At 45.2% G+C, this 13,415-nt stretch overlaps 1 protein-coding gene across 5 annotated transcripts in view; it reads right to left on the minus strand.

Moving 5' to 3' along the window:
- Positions 1-11,326, minus strand: part of LOC128695883 (CKLF-like MARVEL transmembrane domain-containing protein 4) — a 19,186-nt gene extending 7,860 nt beyond the window's left edge. For 2 of the 5 annotated variants that reach the window (XM_053786813.2, XM_053786810.2), the window contains exon 1: positions 10,902-11,326. The gene's annotated coding sequence lies outside the window, so the exon portion shown is untranslated. Of the gene's footprint in view, positions 1-2,884; positions 3,102-10,901 lie in introns of those variants that run through there. The other 3 variants (XM_053786812.2, XM_053786811.2, XM_070092918.1) reach the window with 3 other exon arrangements.
- Between the last annotated feature and the right edge of the window lie 2,089 nt (positions 11,327-13,415).

Consider the following 13,415-nt stretch of genomic DNA (forward strand, 5'->3'; position numbering starts at 1 on the left):
GATATCCTGTGTTATTTTCACGTGTAGGCTGTTAAAGACCTGTCATCCCGCCTCACCTCACATCAAAGCCTGGCACTAGTTATAATACACCATTCCTTAGAATGAGACCCACAACAGACGAATAAGACCAAAATATCTTCATCAAGAATTGATGGCAAAGCTCTACACAGAAAAATACGTCGCCCTAATGAAAGCTTGTTGTGCAACGTATGCCTTTTCTAATTTATGTATTGCTAAGTGAACTGGTGTGAGGAAACTTGCCCATGTGACACGTCCTGCCCGGGAAATGTGTCAAGAACCTATTCACTGATGACTTGTCGACAACTGACATACAAAAGAGTATCAAGATAGTGAGACTGATAATACCTGTGTCACATCCGCTCTCTGGTGCCCACACACTTTTTCACTTTTTACCACCCCCAGCTCGTGCTTCATTACCTCAAGCAAGTTACCACCACCCTTACTGAACTAACCTTTCTCTCTCACCTATTAAATGTGTAGTCAGTCAGATTACCTTGTTAACCTCTTACCCATTCCTCAGACGTTCACTCCTCCCAACATTTACCCTTCTTTTCACACCTTCATCTATCTCTTCACAACTTCGCCCATCTCTTCACAATTTTACCCCTCCTTCCAACACGTTCATTACTTTATAATTTGTTCATGATTATCACCATGTATAAACGTAAGTAAGTAAATTTACTTACATGATTCATTACCTATGTACCTTGTTCAGCTATCAAAACTTTGGGGCCCAGTCTCTGGACCCATTACGTACCTCTGTAATCTTTTGACTACCGCCCACAGGATGGGTATGGGGTGCATATTAAAGATGTTAAACTAAACTAAAACTTCCAACACCTCGGCCCTCCCTCCAACACCTCCACCCTATCTCCATATTACGAAACAACTCATCCTCCTACAGCCGACATTGATTTCTTAGATACTGTTGTAAGAAAATTTGTCAATATACGCCAATAAGTGCAATAATACAAAAATGGCTATTATTATTATTACGCTCATGAAGGGAAAAAGAGGAGCGATATACATAAAGAGATCATACAACGGCTGGGAAAATAGGAGGCAGTCAAGGAAAGGGAAGGGTCGCTTCAGATCTTTGGATGAAGAGCCCTTCACCCTGATGGGAGAAAACACTCTCAAATAATAACGTTTTTATTCTAGTGTCTACTTCACATAAGTTAGGTTAGGTAAAGTTTGTTAAGAAACAGCACAAGTGTTTCCTGACGCGGGTCTCAGTTATATGATGTCCCACAGTTGGAGCTTATAATAAGCCATCTGACCAAGGCCTTCCACTGGCTTACCCCTCTACCTCTTTAAAAATTATGGTTATAATTATAACCATTACATTTAATACATACAATACTTCACATATTCGACGGTCTTCTGCCAATGTAAAATACTGTTGTTTAGGATAGACTTTAACGTGTAGGAAGCACATACCTGGAGAGGGTTTCCGGGAACAACGCCCCCGCGGCCCGGTCTGTGACCAGGCCTCGACATGTACCATTACTAAATTCTTGTATTGAAGAATTCTTGTATTGAATTCTTGTATTGAAGAATTATATAGTTCTATAAGTGGTATTTTATTACTAGTGTATTGTATGCACTGGTGAACTTCATATATAATTTTCATCATTTTGTAACTAATAACCAATGAAACATTCACAAATGTATAAATGTTATTTCAACACTTGTTAAATCTTGTTTTTTTTAAAATGTAGGTAACGCGGCTTTACGAGAATACTGTACACTAAAATATATTTGCATATCAAGAAAATATTGCACTTGTATGAACCAAAGCTGTCCTTGTCGATTCATGCTAGTTCATCCCCAGGTAACAAGTACACTCACGTCCTTTCTAAGTGAAAAAAAACCATGACGCCCATCATCAAGTATATAAATCCATATTTAGAAGCAGCAACTCATGCTTATAATATACCTTTATTGCTTTTTAAATAAAAAACTAGTATGTAAAGTATAAACATCAGCAGAGCTGCACAGAGTTTTTTTTTCCTGATTGTTAGAGGTGCACTAAAAATAGAATTAAACTAAATATATTAAAGTCTCCGTTTTTGAGTGAATTCACTGACTAAAAATCAACTCCCTTGAAGGTGACTGTATCTAGTTCCTGGGCCGTAAACAAAGAAAATAACAGGTCTCAAATCATTTGGATCATGCCTCGCATAAGCTACCTTAAAACTGACCCTGTTCCTTTCTATCATAGGAAAGTAACGGGGGAGTTTTGATTCCTTATAAGTTTCCAGACCAGCCGCCTAGAGCGCCACTAGCACCAGCAGTACCGGTTTGAAATGCCAAGAGATGCAGACACGTACGTAGAAAAAAACATCTATAACAGAGCAAGCCATCAACCGGGAGACTTGGTCTAAGACCAGAAAAATCAACACAAAATCAATATGGCCTAAATATACCTGTTCTGTAGCCACAACTATAAATCAACAATATAAAGATAAAGATTTGTTTCTTTGAGCCACAACAGTGTGTATACACAAAATTTATTATATTTCTTAAGGGATTAAAATATTCTTCATGCTAGTGTTCAGGTCAATTTTAACCTTAAGAACCACTGTGCAGTAGCTAAGCCTTAAAGCTAACTAACAATAAAACCTACATTAATGATTGAGGTAACGAAAGCAGTGACAGGCAGCCATACAATACAATGGGACAACAGATGTTTTAGTATGTCATGGACATATACACCGAAAAGTGTAAACAGTATATACAGAGTTTACCTTAATTCCTATTTTGGGGATTAAAGTATTCGTGACTAACGGAGGACAGGTGAAAGGAGTCTTAAAAACCCTCGTGTACAATTATATGTATGTGTTTAGCAAGTATGTCGCACCTGGAGACAGAAGTCCTCCTCTGATGCTTCCTGTCGGTGGCGCAGACAACAACGACATCAGAATCCCCGGGGCAGCAGCATCCCTGGTAGTGTGTGTGGTGTGTGAGGCAGCAGCAGAGAGGGTAGTGCTTGTGGAAAGAGAGGCTGGGAATGACTGAGTCTGGTGCAAGAGGTCGTCGAGTGATAGTGACGACACTAGCGTATCACAGCACATACCAACTCCACACTTCCGCTGCACAAGTCACTGGACACGGTTAAGTACCTAATGCCAATCCATTATGAAATTAATTGAAATGATTCCGGAATTATGGTCAACTAGAGACTAATGCGAATAACTATGACCTTAAATATGTTAGTTGGCAGCTAATTTTAACGAAGTCTATTTTTGTTTTCATTTTTCAACTCTAGTTAAGACAACAAAACGTATAACTCAAGTAGAGGTGCTCAGAGTTTTGTTTACCCAAGGCTTCAGGTGAGCACGCCCGCTGATATATGAGTAATCTCTTGAGCCTTGGGTGTACCCCGGGTGTTGGGTGTGTCCCAGGTGTTGGGTATGTCCCGGGTGTTGGGTGTGCCCCGGGTGATGGGTGTGCCCCGGGTGATGGGTGTGCCCCGGGTGTTGGGTGTGTCCCGGGTGTTGGGTATGTCCCGGGTGTTGGGTGTCCCGGGTGTTGGGTGTGTCCCGAGTGTTGGGTGTGTCCCGGGTGATGGGTGTGCCCCGGGTGTTGGGTGTGCTCCAGGTAATGGGTGTGCCCCGGGTGTTGGGTGTGTCCCGGGTGTTGGGTGTGTCCCGGGTGTTGGGTGCCCCGGGTGATAGGTGTGCCCCGAGTGATGGGTGTGCCCCTGGTGTTGGGCGTGTCCCGGGTGTTGGGTGTGCCTCGGGTGATGGGTGTGCCCCGGGTGTTGGGTGTGACCCGGGTGTTGGGTGTGTCCCGGGTGTTGGGTGTGTCCCGGGTGTTGGGTGTGTCCCGGGTGTTGGGTGTGTCCCGGGTGATGGGTGTGCCCCGGGTGTTGGGTGTGCCCCGGGTAATGGGTGTGCCCCGGGTGTTGGGTGTGTCCCGGGTGTTGGGTGTGTCCCGGGTGTTGGGTGTGTCCCGGGTGCTGGGTGTCTCCGGGGTGTTGGGTGTGCCCCGGGTGCTGGGTGTGCCCCGGGTGATGGGTGTGCCCCGGGTGTTGGGTGTGTCTCGGGTGTTGGGTGTGTCCTGGGTGTTGGGTGTCTCGGGTGTTGGGTGTGCCCCGGGTGTTGGGTGTGTCCCGGGTGTTGGGTGTGTCCCGGGTGATGGGTGTGCCCCGGGTGTTGGGTGTGTCCCGGGTGATGGGTGTGCCCCGGGTGTTGGGTGTGCCCCGGGTAATGGGTGTGCCCCGGGTGTTGGGTGTGTCCCGGGTGTTGGGTGTGTCCCGGGTGTTAGGTGTGCCCCGGGTGATGGGTGTGCCCCGGGTGATGGATGTTCCCCGGGTGTTGGGTGTGTCCCGGGTGTTGGGTGTGCCCCGGGTGCTGGGTGTGCCCCGGGTAATGGGTGCGTCTCGGGTGTTGGGTGTGTCCCGGGTGCTGGGTGTCTCCGGGGTGTTGGGTGTGCCCCGGGTGCTGGGTGCCCCGGGTGAAGCATACTGAAGGGAATTAATAAAAATACGTGAGAGGGGAGAGGAGGGGAAGGGGGGAATATTTTGTTTTGCATGTAGAATGGCTTTTATCAGGAGACAGAACTGTCAGGGTAAGGGAGGTGGATGGCTCTACGGAAAACTTTCAGTTTCCTGTTTACTTCAGTCTTGTTTAACTTTTTTGTCGAAGACTGATAACCATTGAGAAGTCAAACTGCAGTACACAGGAGGCTCTTTAGTTGGTTGCTGTTATATATAATATGAAAAAAAGAGGAATTCTGCGGGTGTGACCCCCGAGCTCCAGGACGTAGAGGGAGGACACTATCCACCACCGAGAGTAAAGGAATTGTAACTGACAGCTAACAGTTTCAACAGCATTCCTCCTGTGGGAGGTCTTTTGAAGCTGGTGAAGGGTTTTTGATCCAGGGAACTGGAGCTACCTTCACTTTCTTAGATCATCCTAAATACCCCATCCCCCTTTCCCAGGAGCTATACGATCCCTACGGACTTAGCGCTCAACCATAAATATAATTACCTGGAGTTTACCTGGAGAGAGTTTCGGGGGTCAACGCCCCCGCGGCCCGGTCTGTGACCAGGCCTCCTGGTGGATCAGCGCCTGATCAACCAGGCTGTTGCTGCTGGCTGCACGCAAACCAACGTACCATAATTTCTTTCGTCCATTATAACAAAATTTCAGTTTAACATAATTATAGACACACATTGTTTTACTTGGCATTAAGTAATGCAGAGCAAGTTCTAGCACATAGTCAGGATTAGAGCAAAAACAGTTAGTATGAATTCACAAATTACACTGTATCTACACTAAGATGCAACTGTAGAACTATGTAACTAGTGTGTAAAATGAATTAAGGGAAAAGCCTACCTTGTGAGAACTTAAACACAACATTAATTTGTTCTATTTACAGTAGATGATAGTGTCAACATCTAAATTGTTAAGATTACCATTGTGAAAAATTATTATTATTGTTCTTAAACACGTATTAAACTTGTGTTGGTCATGTAGAACGCTGCCCGAAATGCCCGGCATGCTGGTGGCTTTCTTTTATACCTAACAATATTTTATTACATGTAACCTACATTATATAATAAATTATTTGTATTTTTTATGAGTTCACAAGGACAACATCCCCTGCACCTGGACATGAATATTTTTCGCGGGTTTATAACCGATAATGTTTGTCTTGTCAGGAAAAAGTGTTTCCTGAGGCAGGTCTTAGTCATATAATAACCCACATCTGGAGCTTTTGGCCATCTGACCGAGGCCTTCCGCTGGCTTACCGGTCCACCTCTTTATAAATTATGGTTATGATTCTAACCAAAGGCTCATTTGCTAGCCTGACTAGGCTCAATGTCTTTGTTTATAGGCTCATTTGCTAGCCTGAAGACTCATTCTTTAGTTTTTGTTTACAAGCTCATTTGCTAGCCTGAATACTCATTTTTTAGTTTTTATTTGCAGGCTCATTTGCTAGCCTGCATAGACTCAGTTTTTAGTTTTTGTTTATAGGCTCATTTGCTAGCCTGCATACTCATTTCTTAGTTTTTGTTTACAGGCTCATTTGCTAGCCTACAAAGACTCATTTTTTAAATTTTGTTTATAGGCTCATTTGCTAGCCTGCATAGACTTTTTTAGTTTTTGTTTATAGGCTCATTTGCTAGCCTGCATAGACTCATTTTTTAGTTTTTGTTTATAGGTTCATTTGCTAGCCTGCATACTCATTTTTTAGTTTTTGTTTACAGGCTCATTTGCTAGCCTACATACTCATTTTTTAGTTTTTGTTTATAGGCTCATTTGCTAGCCTGAAGACTCATTCTTTAGTTTTTGTTTACAAGCTCATTTGCTAGCCTGAATACTCATTTTTTAGTTTTTATTTGCAGGCTCATTTGCTAGCCTGCATAGACTCAGTTTTTAGTTTTTGTTTATAGGCTCATTTGCTAGCCTGCATACTCATTTCTTAGTTTTTGTTTACAGGCTCATTTGCTAGCCTACAAAGACTCATTTTTTAAATTTTGTTTATAGGCTCATTTGCTAGCCTGCATAGACTTTTTTAGTTTTTGTTTATAGGCTCATTTGCTAGCCTGCATAGACTCATTTTTTAGTTTTTGTTTATAGGCTCATTTGCTAGCCTGCATACTCATTTTTTAGTTTTTGATTACAGGCTCATTTGCTAGCCTACATACTCATTTTTTAGTTTTTGTTTATAGGCTCATTTGCTAGCCTATATAGACTCATTTTTAGTTTTTGTTTATAGGCTCATTTGCTAGCCTGCATAGACTCATTTTTTAGTTTTTGTTCATAGGCTCATTTGCTAGCCTGAATACTTATTTTTTAGTTTTTGTTTACAGGCTCATTTGCTAGCGTACATACTTTCTTTTGTTTATAGGCTCTGTGGAAATTATTTATTATTAGTATTATTATTAGCAAATCACTTGCAGGAGGTTTACAGGACAGTACTTGAATTATTACCTGCAAGTAATCTGGGTGAGGTAAATGGGACTTAAGTCACAGTAGGTCACTGAATTGCAACTCCATCGAATGCCCACTTCCTTTCCACTTTCATTAAAAGCTAGACCTGACACTAAATTAATGATTATAAAATTATAACCAGCTACTCTGGTACATTGAAGTTTAGTGGACTGTATGAATTAAACTTGCTGGGAACAACAAATATAATTGGTATTAACACCATTTTATTACAGTAAGACAATGCTGATGGAACACACCCTAACAGCTAGGATTTACGATAGCCAATGCAAAAACTACTGTAATTATGGGTAAGCGTCACTTAGCTAAGGTGTGTTGTTGGGAAGGATTCATTTAAGTCCTCTATTTTCGTTCTCCACACGCAATTCTTGCGGTCCCGCAAATTTCCTGTCCCAATTCTTCAGCAGGAACGAATCAGCAATTTCTAAATTACGAATTGAGGCCGATACACCTCACCGTGCCTCCGAGAATGTCCGATTATTAACAGAATTTCCCACTACTACCATTATTATTATTATAATAAAAAAAGAAGCGCTAAGCCACAAGGACTATACAGCTCCCACTACTACCAGTGTTCACAAATTAAAAAAATGGTCTCCCCGGCGTCCCTACTGGCTGTTCTCCACCCCCTCATTTAAATTTCTCGAAGGGTCCAAATAGCACCACATTTTCATACGCAATTATTATATTTATTTATATGTTCTGCCTTTAGGAAATTATGTAAAAAAATTCCACAACCATGAAAAATGCCTCATACGGGTTAGTGTTTTTTTTTTGTGTATATATTATTTATAATAATTCACTAATATATACATAGCTCAAACGTTGTATGAGCCCTCGGGTTTAGCGCTTCTCCAGGAATAACCTTATGCTATCTCCAATTATAATAATCTTTAAGCGCATAAACCGTAGAGGTCACAGCGCATGAAGAATGGAAGGCAATCGGGTTTGATCCAAGGAAGGGGAGAAGGTATTCCCTCCAAAAAGACGCTGCTAGTGATGATCAACATCCCATTTTTTTTACTTTCTACTGGTCTAGGCCGACCACAAGAAACAGTCTCCAGTTATCGCACGGAAACCAATATAATTTGCTTACTAAAACATGAAAAACTGAGACTTACACAGCCCACTGACAACGCCAACAAAATGCTCCAGCGCAGAAAAGTTGTATCTTATCAGAAAAGGAATCCTCCAGTTATCACACACACAAAAAAATCAATCTTTTTAACTTAGAAAATATGCAAATCTGCACCAACACTTTAAAACTATAGTAAATCTACCTTTAGGTTAGATGCATTTTCAAATTATCTCACATACCACATACACGTGTCACGTTTTGTTTAATAATACTTCAACTAACTTCAACTAACACTGAAAGTTTGAAACTGATCGGGAGAGGCGTTCTCAAGTTATCGCAAGAAAATCTTGGAAATGCACATGTTAGATAATCAGAGGAATTTATATAGTGAATAGGAAGACAATTGCGGAAAAAGGTCGAATGGGCATGAACGGAAATCGAAGTATCTCCGAACCTGGAGATACAACCCGGAGATACTTCTTCAATGTAATAGTAACAAACATGTTAAAGGAGCTTCATAAGGTGGTGGAAGCAAACGTCTTGTGCAGTGTCATAAGTAAACAACTGGGCCCAGGAGGTTAGAAGCCAATGTTTGTTGTATGTGCTTCGAGGGACCAGGAGCTGAGATTCGACCCCAGCAAGCACAACTCGGTGAGTACCCACACACATCACATGATGAGTCTTCCGCCTGTGCTTGTCCTGGTGCCAGCTGTGATTTAGCATTTCTTGTGCTTCTTTGTTTCGTGTTATCCACAATTTTAGCCCTTCAGTAGTCATTTTCAATTTCTTGTCGTCAACTGGGACCCGTGCATCAATTTTAGGTATCACTGTAGTATATGCTGAATGTTCTAGGGATTCATGTTCATATGCAAAATATAAAAATTTTACATTTTTCGAAGACGATGTAGAGAATTTTGCAGCTGGTGATGCTCACGCTACCCGACCAAGACATGACAACCTTTGCTTGTGCAGGTCCCATATCTTTCTGCAAAAGTTTGTTTTGAGTCCCAGTGATCTAGTTAGGCCTAATGACAAGCCTTAAGACATAAGATGTGCCTCCATAAAGTCTGGTTGGAGGATTTTCTTTGTTAATCAAGAGAGTTGTGGCTGTGTTCCCTGATTGTGTTGGAGCCGTCTGTATTGATCCTCACAGTTACGCCACTTCCCCCATTATTTGGCACACATCGGGGTTCCCTCCTCCTTGCTCCATTTCTCTGTTCCCGTTTTATTTTTACTAAGTTAAACATACTCAACATACAGTTAGCAGATAGTACAAGCGTAACTCGTGTGTTGTTCGAAATTATCACTTATAGGAAGTTAAAGCTCTGGAATATTTGTTTGGATTAGTGTAGCAGTGGGGCCAACAACAACCTGAGGAATGTTGATGAGTCTTCATCTTTGTTTAGTAATGTGAAGCGCGATCATATATGTGTAGAGATGAGGTGCCACGCTCTCTATACAGAGATGATAATAAAATAGGTTAAGGATATACGGTGTGTTGGCTGCATGTTTTTTTTTGTGTTATTAGCATTGTCAATTAGGCGTGTGTGTGTTGTGCATGAGTATAGACACAGACACTCGAGTGTTGGGTGTGCGTGTGTACAGGAATTTCAGCGATACAGCCACACGCGACGATACAACGGCACACACTGAAGAATTATTGACAAATTTTACTATAAGCGAATACACTCTAGCGCTTGTATTATCAAGAGCACAATGCAGATTAATGTGTATCGTGTAGGCCTTCTGCTGTATTATGTAGGTGTAATGCTTTCATGTAGGTCTAATGCTGTGCATTATGCAGGCCTACTACTTTGCATCAAGCGGGTCTACTGCTAGGTATACCAGATAGCCTACTACTTGGTATATCACGCAGGGCTACTACTGTGATTATTATATGTCTAAATCTGTGTTTCATGTACAGTTGTCTCGTTACCCTACCACGTAAGCATACTACTGTATGTCATATAAGACTACAGCTATCATTTAAGTCTAGTATTGTTCCAGGTAGGCCTACTGCGTGTATCAGCACTGTTGTGAATAAATGAAGATGCGTGTTTACGTTGAGAGTTAGGCCCCTGACTGGGAGGTAGGATGTAGCCAAACCTCCTTAGGGAAGTACTGAAGTACTCTATATTATCATAGTCACTTGAAAGCGCTAAATCCGTCCGGATCATACAGTGCCTGGGGAATGGATGGGTAGCTTCAATGCCTTTGATGAAGAGCTTTTCACCACCATCAACGGCATCCTCACCCCCCATGAAGGAAGGTAGGCTACATATACAGGACAGGTACATGCGAAGGCTTTTCTAGTATGCGTTTTTTACTGTCTGCATAAATAATGCATGCAGTGTAGCTAGCCCATGTATGTACGTGCTGCTGTACTAGTCCCTTTTTCGTGCAATATACTATTATTGACAGTGCTTACATTTATTTTTTTCTACAGAGTTTAGCTTATTTATAAGTGCTTATAGCAATCTGTCTATAATATGTAATGACCCTTGTGGGTTTAGCGCTTAGTTTTTATTATAATAATATATAATTCCCCAGGATGCCACCCAGAGCTGTCAACTGACGCCCAACATTTTACTGCTTTGTTAGCATGAACAGAAAATCTATAAAGATTTTAATACCCCTGGTCACAGATTGTAACAAATCCATGTAACAACGTATTTCTTTTTAATTACCATGTTTCATTGTGGTTTGAGTATTAACACGTATTGGAAAGGTGTGTATACTTGTGTGAAACCTGAGGGGAAAATGTTCAGGCTTGAGATGAATTTGACTGGTTGTTTACAACCTTCATAAACAAGAATAAACTCATTAGTTATTCTTACCTGGTGTGTATATTGCATCCCTGAGGGAGGGGCAGTACAAGCACTCACTGGCACCTAATTGGCACACGCTACCTGCCGCTTGTCTCACTTCTCACCAATATATTGTTTGCCAACACCACAGGATATTGTAGGTCCCGGAAGGTCATTGCATCAGTGATATCTACTCTTGATCCCACCACAAGATTTATAAAGTATGGAGTGAAAACTGATTTACAGTTGGAAAGTTTGCATCTCGTTTCCACCAAATAGAAATTGTTTTATAATAAGTATTTAGGTTTTAGTACAGAGTGAGAACGAATGTTCACACTAACAGAAGTAAGTTTGAGCAACACTGAAACAGGTGTGGGTGTGAGCAACACGTGGGCGGGAGCCGTAGGTGGGGGTGAGCCAGGACTGCTCATCCACATGTTGGCTGGCCCGCCCCAGCCGCCACACTGCCGCTCTCTCTTTATCTTGCTACTGCCAGCTGCACCCCCCCCCCCCCTGAATCCAGCTGCTGCCAGCTACACCCACGCTGTACCCTGCTGCTGCCAGCTACACCCACGCTGTACCCTGCTGCTACCAGCTACACCCACGCTGTACCCTGCTGCTGCCAGCTACACCCACGCTGTAGCCTGTTGCTGCCAGTTACACCCACGCTGTACCCTGCTGCTGCCAGCTACACCCACGCTGTAGCCTGCTGCCAGCTACACCCACGCTGTACCCTGCTGCTGCCAGCTACACCCACGCCGTAGCCTGCTGCTGCCAGCTACACCCACTCTGTACCCTGCTGCTGCCAGCTACACCCACGCTGTAGCCTGCTGCTGCCAGTTACACCCACGCTGTACCCTGCTGCTGCCAGCTACACCCACGCTGTACCCTGCTGCTGCCAGCTACACCCACGCTGTACCCTGCTGCTGCCAGCTACACCCACGCTATACCCTGCTGCTGCCAGCTAAGCCCACGCTGTACCCTGGTGCTGCCAGCTACACCCACGCTGTACCCTGCTGCTGCCAGCTACACCCACGCTGTACCCTGCTGCTGCCAGCTACACCTACGCTGTACCCTGCTGCTGCCAGCTACACCCACGCTGTACTCTGCTGCTGCCATCTACACCCACGCTGTACCCTGCTGCTGCCAGCTACACCCACGCTGTATCCTGCTGCTGCCAGCTACACCCACGCTGTAGCCTGCTGCTGCCAGCTACACCCATGCTGTAGCCTGCTGCTGCCAGCTACACCCACGCTGTACCCTGCTGCTGCCAGCTACACCCACGCTGTACCCTGCTGCTGCCAGCTACACCCACACCGTAGCCTCCTGCTGCCAGCTACACCCACGCTGTACCCTGCTGCTGCCAGCTGCACCCTCTCTGTACCCTGCTGCTGCCAGCTACACCCACGCTGTACCCTGCTGCTGCCAGCTACACCCACGCTGTATCCTGCTGCTGCCAGCTACACCCACGCTGTAGCCTGCTGCTGCCAGCTACACCCATGCTGTAGCCTGCTGCTGCCAGCTACACCCACGCTGTACCCTGCTGCTGCCAGCTACACCCACTCTGTACCCTGCTGCTGCCAGCTACACCCACGCCGTAGCCTCCTGCTGCCAGCTACACCCACGCTGTACCCTGCTGCTGCCAGCTGCACCCTCTCTGTACCCTGCTGCTGCCAGCTACACCCACGCTGTAGCCTACTGCTGCCAGTTACACCCACGCTGTACCCTGCTGCTGCCAGCTACACATACGCTGTACCCTGCTGCTGTCAGCTACACCCACGCTGTAGCCTGTTGCTGCCATTTACACCCACGCTGTACCCTGCGGCTGCCAGCTACACCCACGCTGTAGCCTGCTGCCAGCTACACCCATGCTGTACCCTGCTGCTGCCAGCTACATCCACACTGTACCCTGCTGCTGCCAGCTACACCCACGCCGTAGCCTGCTGCTGCCAGCTACACCCACTCTGTACCCTGCTGCTGCCAGCTACACCTACGCTGTACCCTGCTGCTGCCAGCTACACCCACGCTATACCCTGCTGCTGTCAGCTACACCCACACTGTATCCTGCTACTGCCAGCTACACCCACGCTGTAGCCTGCTGCTGCCAGCTACACCCATGCTGTAGCCTGCTGCTGCCAGCTACACCCATGCTGTACCCTGCTGCTGCCAGCTACACCCACGCTGTACCCTGCTGCTGCCAGCTACACCCACGCCGTAGCCTCCTGCTGCCAGCTACACCCATGCTGTAGCCTGCTGCTGCCAGCTACACCCACGCTGTACCCTGCTGCTGCCAGCTACACCCACGCTGTACCCTGCTGCTGCCAGCTACACCCACGCTGTACCCTGCTGCTACCAGCTACACCCACGCTGTACCCTGCTGCTGCCAGCTACACCCACGCTGTAGCCTGTTGCTGCCAGTTACACCCACGCTGTACCCTGCTGCTACCAGCTACACCCACGCTGTACCCTGCTGCTGCCAGCTACACCCACGCTGTAGCCTGTTGCTGCCAGTTACACCCACGCTGTACCCTGCTGCTGCCAGCT

This window comes from Cherax quadricarinatus, chromosome 41 (assembly GCF_038502225.1).
Source record: "Cherax quadricarinatus isolate ZL_2023a chromosome 41, ASM3850222v1, whole genome shotgun sequence".
Taxonomy (NCBI): domain Eukaryota; kingdom Metazoa; phylum Arthropoda; class Malacostraca; order Decapoda; family Parastacidae; genus Cherax; species Cherax quadricarinatus.